Source organism: Phaenicophaeus curvirostris, chromosome 17, assembly GCF_032191515.1.
Source record: "Phaenicophaeus curvirostris isolate KB17595 chromosome 17, BPBGC_Pcur_1.0, whole genome shotgun sequence".
Classification (NCBI taxonomy): Eukaryota; Metazoa; Chordata; class Aves; order Cuculiformes; family Cuculidae; genus Phaenicophaeus; species Phaenicophaeus curvirostris.
The window spans coordinates 6,664,161-6,685,964 of NC_091408.1; positions in this window are offsets into that span (position 1 = coordinate 6,664,161).

A 21,804-nucleotide genomic window follows, 5' to 3' on the forward strand; every position below is an offset into this window, starting at 1 on the left:
CACCACCAGGAAAACTGGACACAAACTCGGAATTCATTCCCTGCACTTTACTGTTCCTTCTCATGGCTCTGAATGGAGAGGAAGCTGGAGATTTTCTTTAAAGACAACCATTCACAGGTGATTGAATTCCTGTTCCTTTGTTTATTTAGTTAGCTACTTGAGGTTTGCTGTCTGCACTTCTGGTCTAGTCAGGCTCCAGCGGATGAGGTAACAGTCTCTGTGTGAAGTCAGTTCAGAACGTGTTCACTCTTCCAGAAACTCCCTTGCAGGAGGTAAATCACTGTCCCCAACACGTTGAGGACAGCTTGGTTAGATAACAGCTCTTAGCGTTAGATGGTAACTATCAGCCCCTACCAGGATGAAGTCTGGCTGCTGAGTAAACATTCAGGGAAACTTTTCTTGTCCTACAGAGCTTGCAGTCCCAGTAGACAGGAGGCAAATGGGGGTCTGAAGGAAAGCAGAAGCAAAGGTGCTCAGCCAGCCGCGCTCATCAGGTCTGTGGTGGAGCTTGGACTTGGATTCAGGTTACCCAACTTCCAGTAAAGTATCTTAATATGTAGGAACAACGTTGCTCATACAGAGCATTTCTTCACTGTCGCAGAATTAGGGAAACCTGAGCATGGTTCTGTTTAAGGTCAACTGGGTAAATCATAGAATCATGAAATGATTTTGATCAGAATGGGCCTCAAAGCCCATCCTGTTCCAACCCTCTGCCATGGCAGGGCCATCTCCCACTGGATCAGTTGCTCCAACCCCCATCCAGCCTGGTCTTCAACACCTCCAAAGATGGGGCAGCCACCACTGCTCTGGGCAACCTGAGCCAGGGCCTCCCCACCCTCACAGGAAAACATTTCTTCCTAAAATTTCATCTTTATCTCCCCTCTGTCAGCTGAAAACCATTCCCCCTCCTCGAATCCCTGCCCTCCCTGATCCAGAGCCCCTCCCCAGCTTTCCTGGAGCCCCTTTCATTACTGGAAGCTGCTCTAAGGTCTCCCCGCAGCCTTCTCTTCTCCAGGCTGAACAACCTGAACTCTCAACCTCTTCTCATATGGGGGGTGCTCTGGCCTTTGGATCATCTTTCTGGACCTACTGTGGACCTACTCTGGCCTTGCAGGAATATATCAGGAGAAGGGCTTGAAACGCAGCAGATATGACATGAACAGATGACCATGAAAGCAGAAAGTTCCTATTTCATGTACAGAGCAACTCTAGGCTGGTCACTGGCATTAGTTGGGCTGTTTGCACAGAATTTTACTGGCCTAAGAGCCCTGTTGCTCTTGGGTAAGCATTCTCATTCTTTGTAAAGTGATTCCAAAAACTGGAAAAGCTTCCTTTGATGTAGAACTCTGTCTCTGAGCACACACAGTGGTCAGAAAGCTGATTAAGACGGTCTGAGCATCCTAGTGAGTTGAACAGCCATAGCTGTGTTCCTGCAACTGAGAATTAAGAACGCAGATGACATGTTGAAGATTTATGGTCTCCACCGGGGTTTATGCTGCTGATGTTCGTTGTACTTCACACAACATATCACATCCCGTTACAAACTCTGTCAGAAGAGGGAAAATAAAGCCATTGTCTCCTGGAAGCCCTGCCTATGTGGTCGCCCTTCAGCGGAAGACATGAGTGTGTAAATATTCCAAATGAGATGTGTGGCTGGAGGATATTGAGGTTGGTTTGGGGGAAGGGAGAAGAGGCTTAGGGTGTGGTGTGTCAGTGAGGGAAGGAAAAGATGTAATGAAGAAGTTGAAGGTTACTCATAAAACCAGGCTTTGACCTGTAACTGAAGAAAGGTTGTGAACAGACAGGATGTTTTTTTTTCTAGAAATCTTGACCCCTGGGCTCTCTTCTGTAGCAGAATTATTCAGGGAGTGATTTTGTGGGGTCAGAGTGCCTCATGGTGAGGCACACAGGACATTGCTCCTGCCAAGTGTGGCATCTTCAGTTAAATGCCACTCTTGGAATGCCTGTTGCAGGGAGAGATGTACCCTCAAAAGGTGTTTCTGGAATCAGTTCAGAGCAGGTTTATTAAGGTTGAGTATCGTGTAATAGATTTGCTGAAGTAAATACTTTTCTCTTGATGTCTTGCAGGTTGTTCAGGTGAAAGGAACACTGGATGGGAAGTGGAACAAGGACTTCCTTAGTGGTTTTACTGCTGACCTGTGTGCAACAGCAGGCAAGTCACTTCCATTTTCCCTGATTTAATGACCTTTGAAGTCATAAATCTCATAGGGACAGGGCTTTATCTCTGAAGAGTCCTCCCCTGAGTTAGTGTCCCCAGCACTACTGAACTATAAAGCTGAACTAATGAGGTGAGCCTGTTACTTCTCTGTGCTTAAGTATAAACAAAACTATGTCATTTTTTGTGGTAGTTTGATCAGGATTTTGGAATAGATTCTTTTCTTTTGGTTAAGAATGCAAAATCCCAGCATTTTACAACATCTGCTGCTGCCACCCCTAACATGTTCTTCTTGACCACAAGTATATTTGCAGGACTGTTTGGTGCAGTCTCTCGGACCCCAGAGGATCACTCCACATGGTGTCACCCCTGCTAGTGTTTGGGGAAGCGCAGCTGAGGGAGCTTTGAGTGCAGGAGCTCCCATTCGCTGGAGGTAAGCCGTAATTCATTCCTTTTCTTGCAAGGACGGAGGAGAAAATCTGTCCAGGTTCTCCTCATCTGGACTTCTGTTGTCTGCGTGAAGGTGAATGATATGCCTATCCCTTGTCACCATGGAGTTTTTTCTATATATCTGAGGCTTTGTCATTATGGGATGGGTCACTGCTATTGTTAAGTGATGGCAAAGATGCTTCCTGCTGTGCAGTGCCCTCCAACAACAGCACAGGATTTTACCCGAAGAGCGTATGCACTTAGAAACGCATTGCTTTAAGTTGACCTGAGGGAAGTTGGAGTTTGGAAACATTAAAATACCACAGTGAAGGCTGCTCTTGCAGTATTTATGATCAGAGTGAAAGCCGAAGGTACCAGAAAGCTTCTGTTGGTGTCTCTTAACTCTTCTCACAAGGTTTCTCATACTTCATCCTCGAGAGCCTGGGATAATTTGGGTAGACTTCAACTACACACCCAAACTTTTTGTGATTATCTCAACTGAACATCTGACCCCTTTTGAGGTTTGGACATCTTCGGGTAAATGGAATCTCGCAGAGATAAAATCAGACTGTATTTTTCATGTCTGAACTTCAAAAGTCCCTGTTAGTTAATGAAGCTGTGGCGTACTTATGGGGTTTTGTGGGCCTCAGTATCTCTTAGTGTGGCCAAATGTCTTACTAAGAATAGTGCTCATTGCCAGTTCGCTGCCTGTTATTTGTTCACAGATCCATCACTAAATAATCCTGTTTTCTATTTGTACAGAGATGTTCTCTTTGCTTGTATTTCCTGGGTGGCTTATGGCACTGAATTTTAGCCTGTGGTGGTGTTTGCAAACTAGTGATTCAGACCTGCTTTTCAGTTGCTTGCCCATTTCTGTTTGTGTGGGGGGTTGATTACTACTCACAAGAACAGCAGTTCCTCAGTTACTGTGAAAGGTAATTCCAAAGGCATCAGTTAAGGTACAGTTCAGATACTCTGTGTGTTTTTTTATTCCCTAATTGAAATTGGATAGTTGAAGCAGTTAAAGATAAGTGACCATTTATGAGCAGTGAGAAATTGCTATTAGGATTCTTTCACATCCTTTGTTTGTCATGCCAAAGGTCCTAAAACTTCTCTGGATATTCTTATAAATCATCTCAACATTGGCAAAATGTAATTGCTTCTTGAATTGCACCAACGCAGCTTCACTGGGATTGATGGGCCTTTGACCTACAAATTGCATCGCTATTTATACCAGAGCACAGTGGAGGGGAAATTGGCCCTTCCTGATCTGGCAACATTTTTGCCTCCACTTTGAGCTGGTTTTATTTGAGAGAAATGACCAGACAAGATACTGTACGTTCTATGTGATTCAGGGAGCCTTTGCCTCTGTCTGCTTTTGTAGTAACGTAGACAGTTCAGAAGTCTCTGTGTTCAGCAAGAAGCTAAGCAGATGTGGGGAGAAAGAAACCACTGTGTCCAGAGCATGGTTTTCTGCTTGCTGACACCACTGTGACTCCTCTGAACCCCATGGCGCTATTCTGGAGCGCAAGGGGTGTGTGATCAGCATCATTTCTGCGGGTTCAGATGCTCACAGAGCCCCTCACTACTGAGAGCGCATTGTATAAACAAATCCTGGACAGGACACGTGGCAGAGAGGAGGAGGAGGGAAAGAGCAGACTGGGCTGACAGACAGACAGAGGTCCATAGACAGCCAGACAACAATTATAAATAGCACCCTTTTGAGGGCTGTTTGATGTGTTGCCCAAGGCCAGGTGGAAAATCTTTCCGTTGCTGCCTCTTCAGCTAATCGCTTTCCCCTCATTTTTCAATAAGGATTCCAAGTTTGGTCACTTCTTTGGCACATTTGTTTCCCATTAGAATACTTTGTGCTATTTCACTGTGTTATGCTAGATAATTGCTCTAATAACAAACCAAGGAAAAGCTTTTGAACATTTTAGGAAGTAATTTTTTCCCTTATGAAAACTCAGCAAGCAGTGACCGAGATCTAGGGAATAGTTGAGGCAAGTCAAAGAAAGAGAGTGCGAGCAAGGGGAAAAGGGCTGTATGGACATTTATTGATGGTATTTCTGCATTTACACGTAAACCACATGCCAAAAATTTAATTGCAATTCAACGGAATATTTATATAGCACTTTATCATTTACAAAGCTTTTTATGAGTATTGTGTAAGCGAACGCCACAATATCCTGTGATCAGGGGCACGAGGTTATTGTCCCCCTGCTTCTGCTGGAGAAGTTGAGACAAACATTCTTGTTTGAATGGCCAAATGGTTGCAAAGCAAAGATATGAAGTTGAGATCCTCACTTTGCTAAACTTCACTGCTCTGCTATATTGTGGGCAAGGCTGTTCCAGGTGCCTCAGTAATTGTCTAACTCGGCTTCCGCTCATGGCAGAGTGAGTTTTAGCAGAGTAGTGCAGGAGAAAACAATTAGAACATGTTTAGTACTTTCAATAAACTCCCCCTCCATGTTTGCATGCTGCCAAGATGCCTTTAAGAATTTAGTGTGGTCAAGGGGATAGGGAGATAAATGATATAAACCGAGGAAAGGAGGCTTCGAGCTGATTTACTGAAGCCTCTTAGCTAAATTCTTTCCACTCATAATCCTGAAGAGGTGGAGCTTTTTGTCTGCTATGTCTGTACATTTCCCATCTAACAGAGAAAGCTCCAAGTGCACTCAGTGCTTGAAATTAGTTCTAGGATAGAGGTGTCTGAGGCAAATGCTGACAAGGGTGCAGGACAGATGATGGGTGTGCCTGACCTACCATTAGGCTTTGGCTATGCTTGCGTGTGCTTTATCCCATCACTTGGAGCTTCAGTTTCCCTCTTTCTCAAAGGAGGCATGATGGCATTTAAGTCCTTTGCAGAATGCTTTTAAATCTAGTCTGGAAAAACGCTGGGTAAGAGCTGGGTTCACAGCTCCTGGTTCCTCCCAGATCTGTCCTCTGCTCTTGTCTTAAAGCAAGATTTTCACTTATTTATTCTCTGCCATTCTTGAAACCATCTTGGTATTTGTGGTAGGAGGGGAAAGGAAGTAAGAAAATAATCTTCTGCCAGGTCTCACTTAATTTGACCTCTGTATTTGCTGCAGAAGGTCCAACTCAGATACTGTCCCTGCTGTGATCCCTATGGATTTCAGAGCCTTAGATGTGGCCTGACTCGATGCTGGATTTCCCTATGAACCGTGGAGGAGTCGTCCCTCCACTGACCCAGCCACCAGCACAGCCATCACTTCTGCTGATTCCATCACCACTGCTTTCCCCAGGGCTTTGTTGATGTCTGGTTTTGCTTTGTCTCTTGGTGTTGGCACCGAGTTTTCTGTAGTGCAGCAGCTGCTAGATTTATGCAGGCTCGATCCTGCTCAAGAAAAGGGAGAGGTAACGAGAGTCATGTGTGTCTCCCTCTTCTTTTCCTTCCTTTTTGAGAGTCACTTTTGTTGTTACAGGATACGTGGTGGGAGATGCACATGCTGAATCCATGGGACACTGCCAGCTTTCATCCACTTTTCTCCCCTAGAGCTTCCTCTCTGTATAGCCTCTGCCTAAGCAGCTGACAATCCTTCGATGACAGCCCCAGAGAGTTAATGAACTAAAAGGGCCATGGGTTATCTGTTCCCAGAGATTGGGGAGCGTGAATTAAATGGTCTTTTGGAAGATGGGAAATAATTATTCTTCTGCTTCAAAGCCATGTCCAATTGAATGATGTCGCCAGCACGAATCAGCAATCGCAATCACTGATGAAGACCCATTAAACAGATTGGGCTGAGTAATGCACAGGAAAAAATGTCAGGAGCATCTTTAATTCTGAGTCTCTCAACCCTACAATAGGACTTTTTCTCCTTTTTTCTCTTCTGCTTTTTTTTAAAAGAAGCTCTCTAAGTGGTGGAGCTTTCCTATCTCAGCACTTTAAAGCTGGAAATTGCTAGGGATGCATTTCTACACCATTCCCGATGGGAAGGCAAGGACTTAAGTGGCTAAGTTTCCCCAGTATTGTCTGGGATATCTGAAGGGTATTGTCTCGGATATGTGAAGTGAGGGAATGTTGTGGGAAAAGGCTTCAGCAAGAGCAGCTGGGAGTTCCTCCGCTCTCAGCTCGATACGCTGTTCTGCACAGCACTTCCTTCTGGCAGAGGCTGGGGAAGGAGCACGCTACCCACAGCCAGCACTTGTACACTTAGAGAAGGGTGAGGGTTGAGTGATCCTTACTGAAAGAAAGACACATTCTTCTGTAGTTTAACTATTGCAAAAGTGACATAATGAAGTCAAACATTAGGGCATGATCATTAGGGGAATTTATTAGAAACGCTTGGCTGTACAGTGAATTCAGTTGGAAGTTACAAGCTATAACTCTTCAGTGTTATTGGAGGGAGGCAAATCTTACTGCAGTGTTTTTGTTTTCACCATATGAGCTGTAACTTCAGGGGAGTTGTACCAAGGGTAAACTTTGCCATTTTGTGTATGTGCCAGAGGAACAGGACAATAGGTTAGGCAACAGTTCATCAGTTGCATGAAGCCCAGACCTTAGAGCAGCTTCCAGTACTGAAAGGGGGTCCAGGAAAGCTGGGGGGGGGCTCTTCATCAGGGATTGCAGGGATAGGATGAGGAGAAATGGTTTTCAGCTGAAAGAGGGGAGACTGAGATGAGAACTCGGGAAGAAATTTTTTCCTGTGAGGGTATTGAGGCCCTGGCCCAGGTTGCCCAGAGCAGTGGTGACTGCCCCATCCCTGGAGGTGTTGAAGACCAGGCTGGATGGGGCTTGGAGCAACCTGATCCAGTGGGAGATGTCCCTGCCCATGGCAGGGGATGGAACTGGAGGAGCTTTAAGGTCACCTCCAGCCCAAACCATTCTATGATTCTGTGATCTCCTCCAGAGGACGGTAAGTTACACAAACAGCAAAAGGAGACTGAGAAAGGTCATATTTAGGAATAAAGAAGTTGTTACTTGTGATCAGACTAGTCCACTTGTGTGGCTGTTACTAGCGCGTTGCTGTATAATCAACCTCCCTGCTGCACCTCATCCTAGTCCCTGATAGCTCAAACCTAGTCTGTCCAGTATTCTCAAACCAGATCTGGGAAGTATGGTCTGGAAATGCCAGTGTTTTCCAATTAGTGATAAAATGGAGCAGAGGTTACTGGCTCAGATGTAGCAGTCCAACAGGAGATGGAAGACATCTGACCACTAATCTCGGAAAGCTTCCATTTTCATTTTCCTTCCCTCCCCAGACTTCCATCTGTCACAGATCTGAAGAAAAGTTTAAAAATACTGCGCGAATGACGTTCCTATGGTTCTGTAACCTATCATTTCGACAAATGCAAACCGTTCTCCTTTTAAAGCTAAGAGTTGTGTATGTGGGAGGACCATGTGGGTACTCCCTGGAACTTGGGCTTGCGTGACTTCAGCCTAGGAAGCAGTGGCAGTGAGGGGATCTCCTCTCAGGCCGATCAAACAGCAGGTCCTCTGTACCCACGGTATATTGTCTGTGTACAGCGTGTATAGCAGTGTCCTGGTAAGCAGTTCACTCAGCTGAAAGCCAGGGAGGCTTTGCCCTGGTCTGATAGTGCAGCTCAGTTAGTTTTCTGTTTATGGACAGATTGTATGTGTTGCTCTATGTCCTGCGTGTTAATTATTAGGATTTGAAGCCAATTAGCCAAAATGTATTTGATCAAGAAATGGAATTCACTGATGACCCTTGTATCTGTGGATCAGCCTTTCAGATGTCCTACTCAGTGGAGTTTCAAAGCACTGCAGGGTGAGCTCAGCAGCAGATGCAATACAGCATCCTCAAAGGGCTTCACAACGGAAGTGTTTCCTCTGAACAGAAAATATCAGGAGAGCAGAGAAATCGTTTGGGGACTCCTAGTCTGCACTGGCATACTCTGGTGCTGTTGATTGATAAACCTGTTGGATCAAAGCTCCATTCTTTTCTGTGGGATCTGAATATCTGCTGGCAGTCCCAGTGTCCTCTACCCGGATGTGGGTACGTTCCTGCTCAATAGCAAGGGCGTTTGTACAAGCAGGATGGCAAACAATGGTCGCTTGTTTTGACTGTAGGTTGTTAAAACGCTACTTTGAAGGTTGTGTCATGATGTTGGAATGTGATTCAGTATGAAAGACACAGAAGTGTTTTAAAGGAGTGTCATGCCAGGTCTGTGCTCAGCCACGAGGATGTGAGTGCAAGTCTGCAGGGCATTGTGCTTATACTCCATGTGTGCTGCAGAAATGCGGTGCTTTCAACCTCTCTGGGTGGGTTTTGTTTTCTGAAGCTTTTAAGCGTTTCTTTTTCTCTCTTGTGGGGTTTATCTGCTCTTCTCTGCCTTTCCCTTGAAAAGCAGTATATGAAAACTAGATTCCGCCGTTAGCTGAGACCCTTCCTGTGCCAGAAAGAGATCATTCCTTGACCTCCATTGAGGATGATGCTTCTGGTAATAGGCTGAAAGAGTGGTCTGACTAGAACAGTTGGACAAAAGCCAGAGGGTTAAAGTGTGGGGAAAAGATATATTTCCCTGGGAAAGGTCTCTTGAGGGCAGTTAAGTCCAGAGGAACCTCTTCTGCCTCTGAAAACTGACATGGCAGTTAGTGGAGATGCAGTAGAAACATAGTGTGCTTGTCCTGTCCTTTAAATCTTTCCTAGATGTTGAATGTCACCATGAGTATGGGACGCTGGGCTGACCCGTGGCCTCCCCAGGAATGGCAATTCATATGACTTGAGAAATAAAGGAGTTGGAGACACTAAGGAACAAGTGCCTGGTTCTGCTGCCGGTGTGCTGGGCAGCAGCTCTGGCTTGTGGCCTTTTATAGAGTGGAACAAGCAAGAGTTTGGACAAATTTGTCCACCAGTTGTATGGGACAACTGTGTGTGGCTGGGCTAACGTGCGGTGGGGCTAACAGGATGCACCCACAAGTATAGTTGCATGGGAAATGTCTTGTGCCCAATGGGTGGAAATTCTGAAAACTGTCGTGTGCTGACAGACTGAATGGAAAAAAATGTTAAGTTTTGCTTGATTTAAGTATTTTGTTTTGTTGTCTCTATGAAAAGCTGAAGAAAAAAAATCAAAATGAAACATTTGAAAATTTGCTGAAACTGTGCAAAAAGCTCCTTTGAACCAAAAGCAGATGTCTTCAGTGACTATTCAGCAGCACAAGATGATTATTTTGGATTTTTTTCCCAAAAATCTTTTTTTCTTTTGTTCTCCCTTGGGTCTTGAAATTTAGTGACACCAAACCATTCCTAGGAAAAAAAGGTTTGGTTTGGATGAATCCAAGTATTTTTTGACAACAACTTATTTGTGAGAAAATCCCTGCTGTTTCTGCTCATCAATAAAGTTGATGAGTTTAACCAGTCTCATGGCTGGCTAGGGAAAAAAAGATCCCCTGGTTAGAGGAGTGGATAAATAACTTGGCACAAAGTCCTCCTCTGTTGACTCAGTTTACTTTGTGGACCTGGGCATGATTGTCATAATAAATTAAAGCATGAACATTCCCATTTGTCACTTCACCACTTCCTTTTGCTGCCTTCCAACATGTGGTAAACCCATTAGTTTTAACAGAGAGAAAAGAGCAGATGAGGGGAGGAGAATAATGCAAGAATTAAGGAGAGAGAGGAGGAAGGGAAAGACTTGCAGGGTGGAGTGAAGACTTCACTGAGGCAGACACAGCACCCATTGCATCTTTGCGAGGACATAGGATCATAGAAAGATTTGCATTGGAGGGGACCTTAAAGCCCCTCCAGTTCCACCCCCAGCCATGGACAGGGGCACCTCACACTGGATCAGGGTGCTCAAAGCCTTATCCAACCTGGCCTTGAACACCTCCAGGGATGGGGCAGCCACCACTGCTCTGGGCAACCTGGGCCAGGGCCTCCCCACCCTCACAGAAAAACATTTCTCCCTGAGTTCTCATCTCAGTCTCCCCTCTTTCAGCTGAAAACCATTTCTCCTCATCCTATCCCTGCACTCCCTGATGAAGAGCCTCTCCCTGGCTTTCCTGGAGCCCCATTCAGTCTTGGAGGCTGCTCTAAGGTGTCTCCAGAGTCTTCTCTTCTCCAGGCTGAACAACCCCAACTCTCAGCCTATCCTCGTGTGGGAGGTGTTCAAGTCCTCAGATCATCTTAGTAGCCCAAATTGACATAGTTGTGTTCAAGTCATTGGGGTTTGTCATCTCTTTTTGGAGGGAAAAAGGAGACTGGGAGTCACTAAGAACCACCCGTCAAGTTCTTAGTGTGGCCCAAAATGCAAGAGTAGGGAATGGCTCCTTTCAGTCACGCCCTGTCCCACTGTTTTAGTTGTGTACTGAACTGTTCACACATGAGGTGTTTCATGCTCCTCTGCAGTTCTGCACAGCTTCTCTTCATTATTCCTTGCCATCATCTGGGGTAATTTCCTAAAGCTGAAGTAGGATGTCTTCAGATCAGGCCCCTTGTTGACAAGGTGTGAACAGATTGATAGCTATCCCATCCCACCTGGCTTCACAGGAATCGCCTCAGCCCAAGCGGGCTTTCCGGGAACCCCCCTCCAAAGTGGAGCCTCTGCAGAAACAGAGGTTTTCAGCTTTGAACAGGAGCAGAGGTCAAATTCACAAACAGAAGGGCGTGTATGTGTATGTACCTGTGATGGGAAGCTCAAAAGAATGTAACTTTGGGGTTTGAAAGCATCGCGCTCCTGAATTATAATTATTTATTGTGATGATAGTGCCTGGAGGCCCCAGCCTTGTCGTGCTAAGGACTCCACAGACGTGTAACGAAGAAACAGTCCCTGCCTTGGAGGTGGATGAGGAAAACCTCCCCAAAGGGGTCTGGGAGCAGGTGTGGCACGTATCCATCAGGGTGATGGAGCCTCTTCACAAGGTGAGTATGTGAGCGTGTGCAAGTGAGAGAGACAGCAAGAAGAGGAGAGAGCTGGATGTCAGGGTCCATCTCCCTGGCTCTAAAGGAGGGGTATACTTCTTTTTAATTATTCTCGCCTTTCTTCTGCAGTAGTGATTGTCCACAGGTAAGATAAGAACTAGCAAAAAAAGTTGTAGTAATTTTGCTAAAAATTTGGATGCTGGAAGACGTGACCCAGTAACTCACTCTATGTCTTTAAACAAGTCACTTCTGCTCAGATGTTTTTTAAAGGTAATTCGGTACCCAGCCCCCAGAATGTCTCTTTGGGAATCTAGCTATTTTGTCTTTTAATGCTTCAGTTTTACCAAGTTTTAGCATATAAGAAAGCAAATTAATAAAGAAATGAGTTTCTGCAGAGCAGCAGATTTGATGAAGCCTGGTTTCCCCATGGACTCGGATATTGTGTCTTGGCTGGTAACCTTTCCGTCCTTGCTGTGTCCCCCACCACGCTGGGGCTGGGGAAGGCATAAAACATATTGTCTGGAGCTTTTGGGTAGGAACCCGCTGCTGCTGAGTCCTTACTGTCTTTCCTTCATTTGGGAAACTCATTGGAAACCTCTGCCCCCAGATTGGTGTGAGATTGGACCACAGGCCCAAAAGTGATATAACCAGAAGGCAAATCAGCAAATGTTTGGCAACACAGACATGAAAGGTGTGATTTTTTGGGCACTGAGGATCACTCACTGCTGGCAACCTGTTGGAAACCTAAGCGTAACGTCGCTAAATATTGAGGAGGGTGGTGCTTGTTAAGGGTTAAGGAAATAACTCCTCTGAAGCTCATAAAATAGAGGGGAACAGAGCATTCTGCACATCAGTGGGACGCGGTGAATCGTGAGTACTTTATGGAGAAAAAGGAGCAGGAGAGAGGTGGATAAATCTTTTTCTTTTAGTTCTTAGAACAATCACCAACAAGAAGAAACTTAGCTATTCTTAGTTGCATCTAGGGGCTATGCGCAATCTTTCCTGCTGAATTATGGAATATGATAGCTTTTATTAAATCCATTACAATTACAGCCTCTCCGCTGCACAGGTTTAGAATATGGAATAAGTAGGGTGCATAATTTCAAATAAATATTTAAGATTTTGATGTGTGATACGGTTTCAGACTCTTAGGACATAGAATTATATTTCATCAGGGCTGTTTTCTTTTAATTCATGCAAACTTTCCTATCCAGCTGCTTCATTGGGCTGGAGACTTCTGTAAAAGAATCTTTATACTGGGGAAAAAATAGTGGCTGCTGAAGCTTTGCCCAAGATTCTGTATGTGTTGGTGAGTTGGGTCTTTGCTAAAGTAGCTGGGTATGAAAAGTTAGGTAATTTTTGGGATAATTGGAAGAAATCTGGAAAAAAATAACTAAAAATATTGAGAAAAAAAAGGAAATAACCAAATTTGGCCAAATTCCGTTGAACAAAGAGTAGCAAGTGTATGTTATTGCAGAATTTGGATCGTGTCTTTTTGCAAGAGATAGAGGAGAAAGGAATATTTGGACACGACTGTTAACCCTGGGTCTCCACCTGCTGTTGGGTGCTGTGCTCATGGACCTCCTGCCGGCAGCAGAGTCATCTGGTTGAGTATGCAAGGGCAGGTGGAACGTGGGCAAGTGGAAGCTCCTTTCCTCGGCCTCGCTGCATCCCTGCCTGGCCAGATGTTGTCCACAGCCATGTGGTGCCCCCTGGTCAGCACTGGTCTGAGCCTGTCTGTGAGTCGCTCAGAGTTTTTCACTGTTAACCTGGGCAGTTCAAACCATCGGCTCTCTGCTGGCTACTCAGCAGCTCCTGAGCAAGCTGGTTTCAGTCTCTCACTGAAGAGGTAGCGTGCAAGTGCCACTGGCATGGGTGGGTCCAAGCCTGCTGCTCCCAGCCTTGTGGTCATTGCTTCAGGAGAGCCAGTGGTAATAGGAATACCTGATCCCCGAAGCAGCAAGGATGGCAAGGGTGGTGTCAGAAACAAAGAGAGTAGCCAGGCGGGGCAGCTCACTGTTTCCCGTGCAGGTGATCCAGAGAGCTGGCAGTGGGGCTCCTGAGTAACAGTTAACCCCATTGCCTGTTTGTGAAGCAAGAATGAAAATCTCTACACGTGAGAGAGCAAGAGGGAAAACCCCCTCTGTGTGATTCTGTATTCTCCCTTTGTCTTCCCCACACCTGCTCCCTTTCCTCTTCCGTCCTCCCCACCCACCCTTCAAGAAGATGCTCTAGGTGTTGGCTTTGACTTGGCTGCCAATACTCTGCAGAGATGTGTTAATGATGACTGGCAGGGTTTAAAAGCACTGTTTCAACACCTTGCTGTCACCACACCTCATACTTCAGCAGCTTAGCACATGTTCCAAGGTGTTTAAGGAGCTTCCTGTGCAGCCCTTTTCCAGGCTTTAACCTCTTGCCAGGAGCAGTAGCAGCTCCTGACCGCACTTTTCTGGCTGCGACCTTGTTGGTATTTGCCTACGACATGTAAATGAGCAGCGCGGTCGTTAGCTAGCGAAATGTGTAATGTTTTCCATTGTGTGGAAGGCTTGGAGCTGACAAGACCAGAGCTTGTGTTCCAAAGTCTAAAGCAGTTGGCAGGTTTCTCAGTACCAGGTTTTTATGCCCTCAAGTGGGTTATGGAGCGGAAAAGGGGGTGGAGAGGAAAGGAGAGAGAGAGGAATGTGTGCGGATGCGTGGTGGGGGAAGAGTTAGCGGGAGAGAAGGGCCATTTGCAAGCCACCAGCTTTGAATGTAACTCGCATGGGCCTTGTGGTGGTGCTGAAGGGCCTGTTGTTCTCATTTGATTGACTCTAGGCTTAATGCTGCTTGCCACTTACCAGCACTTGTCTTTGCTCATTAGCAGGGGGATTGTGGGCAAATATTAGATATTCAAGAGAGGAAATGTTAATCTTTGCAGTGTTCACTGAATATTTAAATGAGGCAGCAGGCACTTTTGCTCTGTGTTTGACCTAGACTTCCAGCGCTGAGGAAACGCTCTGGTCTTGGGATGAGTTTTTAGTCTAGCACCTCCTTACTCTCAGGGTTTGTGTCAGGTGGTGGAGTTCAGACCTTTTCAGAAAAGGCAGTGCCATCAGTCTGTGCAAGTCCTACCAAATACAGGTGGTGAAGAAGCTGTGATCTGGCTAGTTTTAAGCACAGAAAAGAATCCATGTGAGGTTAGAATGATACTGGCTGTGCTGTCAGCCCTCTGCTCTGTAGGTAGGAGATGGCCTCGCAGTGGAGGCTGAAATTAGCAATGGCTAATGCTGGCAGAGTGGTCACTCAGCATCCTCCTTTTGATAGATGGTAAAAAAAACCAAACAAGTAATTCTCTTGAGGTTTGGACAGGCAGATCGCTCAAATAACTATAACTAGGAACTTCATATGTTTGGAGATGAACATAGTATTTGTGCCAGTGTCCTCATGTCTCAAGTGTTCATCTGGTGGATGGTGGGTAGATCAGCTGTCTGTCTCCTTGGAGTGGGAAGTGGGCTCAGGTGGGTTTAGTCAACATTGACAAACTTGAAACAGGCAATGAGAAATGTCTTCCATCACGTGTTATCACCCAAGTCTTTCCTCTGAATTTACTTCCTTTGGGTTTATGTCCATTTTAATTGCTACCTTCTCGAATTCTTGACAATAAACATGGAAGCAGAAAAATTTTATTGGAGAATGTTACAACTGTGTAGGAAATGAATATTGATTTAGCAGTTGTTGATATCTGTATCATATCACACTCAGATCAGCAATGTCCTGTGCAGGATGCATATCCTGTTTGAGTTTGGCATTTTGACTGTCTACAGTAGTTGCTTACAGAGAAAAGTTTTAAATTAAGAATTACTTATGGGAATTATATCATTGGATAAGGTTAGAAGACAAATGTATCTGTACGTAACATAGATGAAGGGCCAAGTGGCTGCTTATTTAATCCATGTTTCAGTGAGCAGAGCCTAAACCAAGCATGGTACCAGCTTTAACAAGGTGCAGGAATCCAGTGGCATTCTGTGGATCAGAACCTCTCTGTTTAAGGCAATTCAGTTAACCCAACATTATTCTCAATTAATTTGATTAAATTACAGCAAAATCACCTGGGAAATTGTTTACTTATTCCTAACTCCAGCAACTGGCTGCATCCTGACAGGGTGAAGTGAAGAGCCCTTCAGTGGATTTTATTATCCACAGAATTCCTAAACACAGTTTCTTTGCTTTCTGTGTCTCGTATTCCAGTAGCCACTAGTCAATTAAATATTCCTCCAGTAAGTCTGAGGTTTAGAGAATTGCTTGGGAGTTACAGAACTCCTTATAGTGGGAATTAAAAGCCAGTTACTGTAGTTTAGGCAAATCTTACAGGTCTCCCCAGGTGCTGTTCCTCCATTCATGACTACGTCCTCTTACCTGGGTTCCCTTCCTGGTTTTCCTTTGGTGTTTTTGTTTTTATTATTACTTTTCCATGTCATACTATTGCTTGAGGGGGGTTGGGTTGGGCAGCAGGTTCTTGTTCCACTCACTGTTAGACCTTCACCCAGACAGGGGGTCAGCAATGCAAACCACTGTTCTGAACTGCACAAGCCAGCCGTCCACTGGGAATAAGCAGCAGCAGGTATGTCTCACTGAAGCCAACTTCCGAGCCAGCAGATAGCAGTGACCTCAGTCACAGCCACAGCAGCAGCGTTTAATCGTGCCACTGTACTCAGACTGGCAAGCTGGTGGCGAGAGGCGCAAGTCCCCATGTTTGTACCACGGGGTTTCACCGTTGCTGCCTTTTCCAGGTTGTCAGTGCCAGATCGGCAGAGCTCTTCCCTGCTTACAGTAAATGGCTGTGTGTTTACTTTTTGAAATGCCCTCTCTGAGCCTGCTCTCGTTGTCAGACCTTGGTGGTGGTGTTCTTCCTGACTAACCCTGGCAACGTGTTCCAAAATCTCTGGCTCGCCGCTCTCTGCAGATATAGGGCACTCGCTGCTCTAGGGAGTAACGCGGTAATGGGAGAGAGCATCAGCGAGTCTCCTGCAGTCAGATTTGTCAGCTGCGCTCGACTGCATCACACCCAGCAGAGTAAAAGTCCTGGTACCGCTTCTTCCACTGATACTCCCTTGTCAGAGCTGTTCTCCTCCTTCATTACCTCTGCCTGGAGCCCAGCACGAGTGCAATGGTAGGAGCAGAGAACAACATTAAAATAAACCTACATGAGCCTAACACCACACGAATTCCCACCTGTAGAGCACAGATCCTTTGCAGGGAGCATCCCCGTCTTTGCGCTGTCTGAGGGTTGTTCTGCAGCTGCTGTTTCGAGCCGTCTGATGTTGAAATGATGTTGGGCGTAGGAAGATAAAAGCGTGTTTAACTGGGGCTCGTGCCAAAGATGCAGTATGCTGTATCTGTAGGTGGAAACGGGTTCCTACATCCATTGCCTCTTCCTCTGGAGCGCCTGACTTGGCAGGGGTTTGTACAAAGGGTGGCAAACCATAGTGGCTGGTGCTCAAAAGGTTCAAAGCGGCAGCACTATTCCTGATAGCAGGGCAAGTCAGAGCTGTAGGATTTCATAAAGGACATCTGACAGGGACTTGAATTAAAGCATTATACCTCTTTTTTACGTTTTCCCTGCAGCTTGAGGTGTGTTTTCCAGTTGCTGCTGCCAGACTGGAAAGCTTAGTTCAGGAATCAAGGAGACATCTGTCCCTACTTGGAACAGGCTGCAGGGATTCTCATCTCTCTCCCTTGTTCAGTTCCACCTGTGATGATCAAAAGATAAAAGTCGTTGTCTAATAGATGCAGAAGCTGGTGCGAAACAGATTTGATTTCATTGCTGATACCTGAAGCGGCTTGTCTGATAAGCAGTTGTCACCATTGTTGGTTCAGATGGGCAGTACCATGCACCAGGACAGGTTCAAGAGAAGGGCTGGTCCTGCTTTGGCTTTAAGGCCAATATACAGAGGGAGGGATCTTTATGGGTGCAGCTCTTCTTCGTCAGCTATTTACACCGTGTAGAAGAGAAGCTCTCACTGGAATTATTACATCGAATTTTACCTAGCAGTGAATTTTAATCTGCAGAGATGGGGCTTCTGTCCTCAGGGCTGTTCCTCCTGTTCCGTCACTACATTGTGCGGTTGTTGATTCATCGATTTTCATTTTTTTGTTGTTTTGGTTTGGCTTCTTTTACAAAAAAAAAAAGAAAAAGAAAAAAAGGAAGAGTTAATTAAAGTAATAACTAAACCCAGAAACCAGAGAGAAAGTGGGCACTTTGCGATTCTTGTTTGCATGTGGCAGGAAGAAAATACTTAATTCACTTTCCAGTGTGAGCCACTGTGAACTTGGAAGGGACGTTGTGGAGTGATTTGGTTTTCCCACAAAGTGTTGCAGCCTCTCGAGGAGGGTTGTCTTTTTTGGGGAGGTGTATGCCAAGCTCCAGAAAGGAGAATGCTACTGAAGCAATGCCAGCTGGCTCTCATCCCAAACTCCATTTCCAAAGCCAAGGTAATGGCATCAGCAAGGCTGGCATCAAAGTGAAAACAAAACAATCTCAGTGCCTTGACTGCAGGCTCCCTTTGGAACAGCTTCTGTGAGAGGGAGGGGAGAGGAGGAAGTGGAAGGTAAAAAAATGTTTGCCCAAGTAAAAAGTGTTGGAAAAAAAATGTCCAGTGAAGCAAGGTGTTGATGAAATGTGCCGGGCTGTGGAAATCACAAGGCTCTGGGAACAGTCAGTCTTAGTGAGAGATCTCAGCAGGAAAAAACTAAATCCTTAATTTTTACAAGTAGCAGAATGGTAAACACTGTCAGTGTTGAAACATGATATTTGGATCACAATTCCATTTCTCTGTTTTATGACATGGTAACTTTCTAATACTGAGCTGTACATATTTCACTCAAATGTGCTATAGTTATTAAATAAAAATGGAAACAAAGCCTGGCAACCCTACAAAACAAGCAGTCACTCCCTCAGAATTTTGGGGTTTGAATAATTCTGAATTTTCTGCTTTATTTTCTGATGCCATGCAGTTCAGGATTTTGTTTCTTTGATGATGAAATTCCTACAGAAGCTGCTTCTAATCAAGGTGTGCTTTGAAAGCATTTGAACTGTGGAGACCCTCTTTTTCAGTGCACTTTAGAGCAATAAGCATACCTACATAATATTCCATTTAAAACTCTTGGGTTTTAGCATGTGCCTGTACCTGAAGGGGTGTTCCCTGCCGAGCAGTGGGGCGCATTAGCCGAGCTGCAGTCCCATTCAGGTGTATCCAAAGGACTTACTAGTAACGGGAAAGGTTCACATGCTCCTAGCAAGTAACACTTTCTCATGACTCATTACATCCATGCATTTGGATTTGTGTAATAGCACAGTTGGCTGAAGGGATTTTGAGGTCTGAGTTGCCAGGGGGATTCATGGGTGCTACTTCCATGCCATGCTCCCTGTTCTTGAAGTGTTTATGATAAGTTGTAGCAAAAGAATCCTGATGGGCTCTCAGAGGCGTTTGTAAAAGCCCAAAGGCTGCACCACCATCCTGGCTGTGACTGCTTGAACCTTGAACCTGTCAGCCTCCTGTGGTGTCCTGAACCATTCTGCCATTACTTGTCTATATTCTGTTCATGTCAAAGAACCAAAAACGTCTGTAAAACCAGAGCTGTCTGCACATGACCAGCTCTTTGAGCAGGGAAAGGGCAGGGTAGAGTGCAACGAGGGGTTTATTCTGATCCACCACTCTCTTAAGCCGCTCTGTTTTCCATCAGTTAGAGCAATAACGAGTGAGTCGTATCATTTGTTGTGTAGGTATTGGGAGTTGTTGGGTTGCATATTACGAGTTTTATCTTTTGTTAGGTGGTGTTAGGCAGAAGCCACGGGGTTAGTGCATGTCAGAGCATCATCTGTAGCATGACACTGCGTAGGAGGAGTTGGAATTGGGCACTGGTAGGTACTGGTTTTATTCCTGGCCCACCCATGGATTCATTTGTGTAACTCTCTCCTGTACGTTGTGCCGTTTCCCTCCTCCCTGACGACACAGGGCAGTGGTGCCTTCTTACTTTGTGGGTGCAGTGGCTCATGGCTGGGCTTTCCAAGGCAAAGTAGTTGTGAAACATTTTCCCTTTGCACAGTTGGTCTCACAGCCCAGGCAGTGCTAACATGAGACATTGGAGTAGTTAGAAGTTTAATTCTGAGCACCTCTTTTTTTCATTTTTCAGGGTTTTTTTGATAGTAATTGAATTTTAAATACAACACTGACCCCATACTTGCTGCCAAACAGTGTTTGAGGGAGGGTTCTTTTGTCGGGAGGGGTAGGGAATGGACAGGAATCCCTGCTGAGGTGGCCCCGGAGACCACTACCCGTCAATTTTATTTCTGAGTGACCATAACAAACACTTCAGAAACAGATGGAAGAGTGATTCCCGTAGCAATCAGCATCCCAGTTTAATCAGGTCTTGTGTGGGAGAGCTTTTGTGTTAATGTTTCATGTTCTGTAAATGAATCCGGTAGTGCTGGCCTTGTTGTGGTTAGAGGTATTTCTGATACCTAGGTGAGATTACAGTGTTCAGGACTGAAGGCATTAACACGGCTCGCTGTGAAAGGAAAAAAAAATGTTATTTAGTAGGCCTTAGAAACACTGTGTAAATAGAGACCTAGTGACATAAATAAAGAAGGAGTCAATGTTCCTAGAGGAAAAATCAGTGAAATAATTGAAACATGTTTCTGTTAGTGTTACCATTTTTAATACGTCTCGGTATTGAGTCAGCTTCACCTTCTGTATATGGAAACCGAACTTTATGTGTGTGAGAATGCTGTTACTTTGTCTGGAATACTTACCAGCCATAGGAATACACTGGAAGGATGGAACATGGCCCAGAGCTCCTTAGGCTTCTCAGAAGTAGGAGGTACATCAGGGCTTGAAAGGTGTCTTTTAAATCACTGGAGGAGGAAGGGAAGTAGTCAAAGAGAAGAGGGGAGCTTCAGAGCAGCTAAATATTCTTTTAGTCCATCTTCTTTGTCAGCGCTGGTAGCAGCTACTACTTCAGCTGAACTCTTTCAAAGCAGTAAAGGTGAGACACTTGGGTGTCGAGAAGTGGCAGTGTGGAGAGGTGAGATGGGTCACATCCAAGAGCTCTGGAGGAGTAAAACGTCCAAGGTGTAACTCAAACAAGCACCCTCCATGGGGTTTATTCAGTTTTTTCTAGCTCTTCAACTAGTATTCAAAATCGTAATTTCCAAAAGTTTGGGATTGGTGTGGTTTGTTTTTTCTTAATTTTTGGCAAACTTTTTGCAGCCAAGACAAGGCAGGATTGGGGCGACAACCCCGCTGAGGTGTACAGGGAAGTTCTGTGTGTCGCCTAAGAAATTACAGGCTCCTGGGCTGTATTTCAGTGCCTGGTAACTGCAGATGGGTTTGTGGTCAGAAAGCCATCGCTATTTGCTTCAGAGGCAGTGGTTATTGGAAAATGCCCAGTAAAAAGAAGAACAGTTTTATCATCTGTCAAAGGGACAGGATGGTGGGTTTCAGGACAGCTGCCTTGTTTCAGCATGTAAATGCCCATGTCTGTTAATTCTGTTCTTAATTAGCTGTATCAGTCTGGGTTTGTTGCTTTTGTTGGATGCTGTGTTTTATCTGCAGTGGGCGATTTACTTTTATTTTTTGGGAAGTGAAAGCTGTAAGAGCAGCTCGTGGAGTCAGTCTTTATCAACTGCCCGTGCAGATCCTGGTTACCTTGACCCATGTCAAAAGATGGTGCCCAGGCAATGTCACAAGAACTTGTCTGTCACAAGAACTGCCGAGTGAATCTGCTGATCACACAGAACTTCCCCACCACAGCTTCCTTGCTCTCAAGGGAAGTGAGCAGAGAGAAGGAACAACAGGCCTTTCCTAGTCATTTTTCTCTCTGCTCTTTTCTCAGGCCACCCAGATCTGTTCTCGCTGTGAAACAGAGCCTGGTGTTTCATTTCTGCTGGGATTTTCTTCAGGCTCAGATGTGCACCAAGATCCCTGCTTGAGAAAGTTCCCTTTGCAGAGGGGCTGATACATTTCTTGCTTTCTTCTTTGACATCAGATGACAGTTGATCCTGTTCTACACGGGGTTTAGAGCAAGGAGGCTCCGCTTTTGCCTTGGAAGCTAGAGGGAATGCCTTTTTGTATGAACAGCTCCCTGCTCTGGTTCATGCTGAGTGCTGGTTGAGGCGTGGTGTTTCTCACCCGATGTGTCACTAGTATTTAAAACCATGGAGTGACGCAACCTCTTGCAATGTTCAGGTATTAGAAGATATTATCAGGACAAACTGAGATCTTAGAACTCAGGCCCCGACAGGCAACTAGCAATCCCAATCGTCTTCTGAAATGCAGTTAATTTTGTGCCTGCATACACACCCTGCTGAGGAGTACG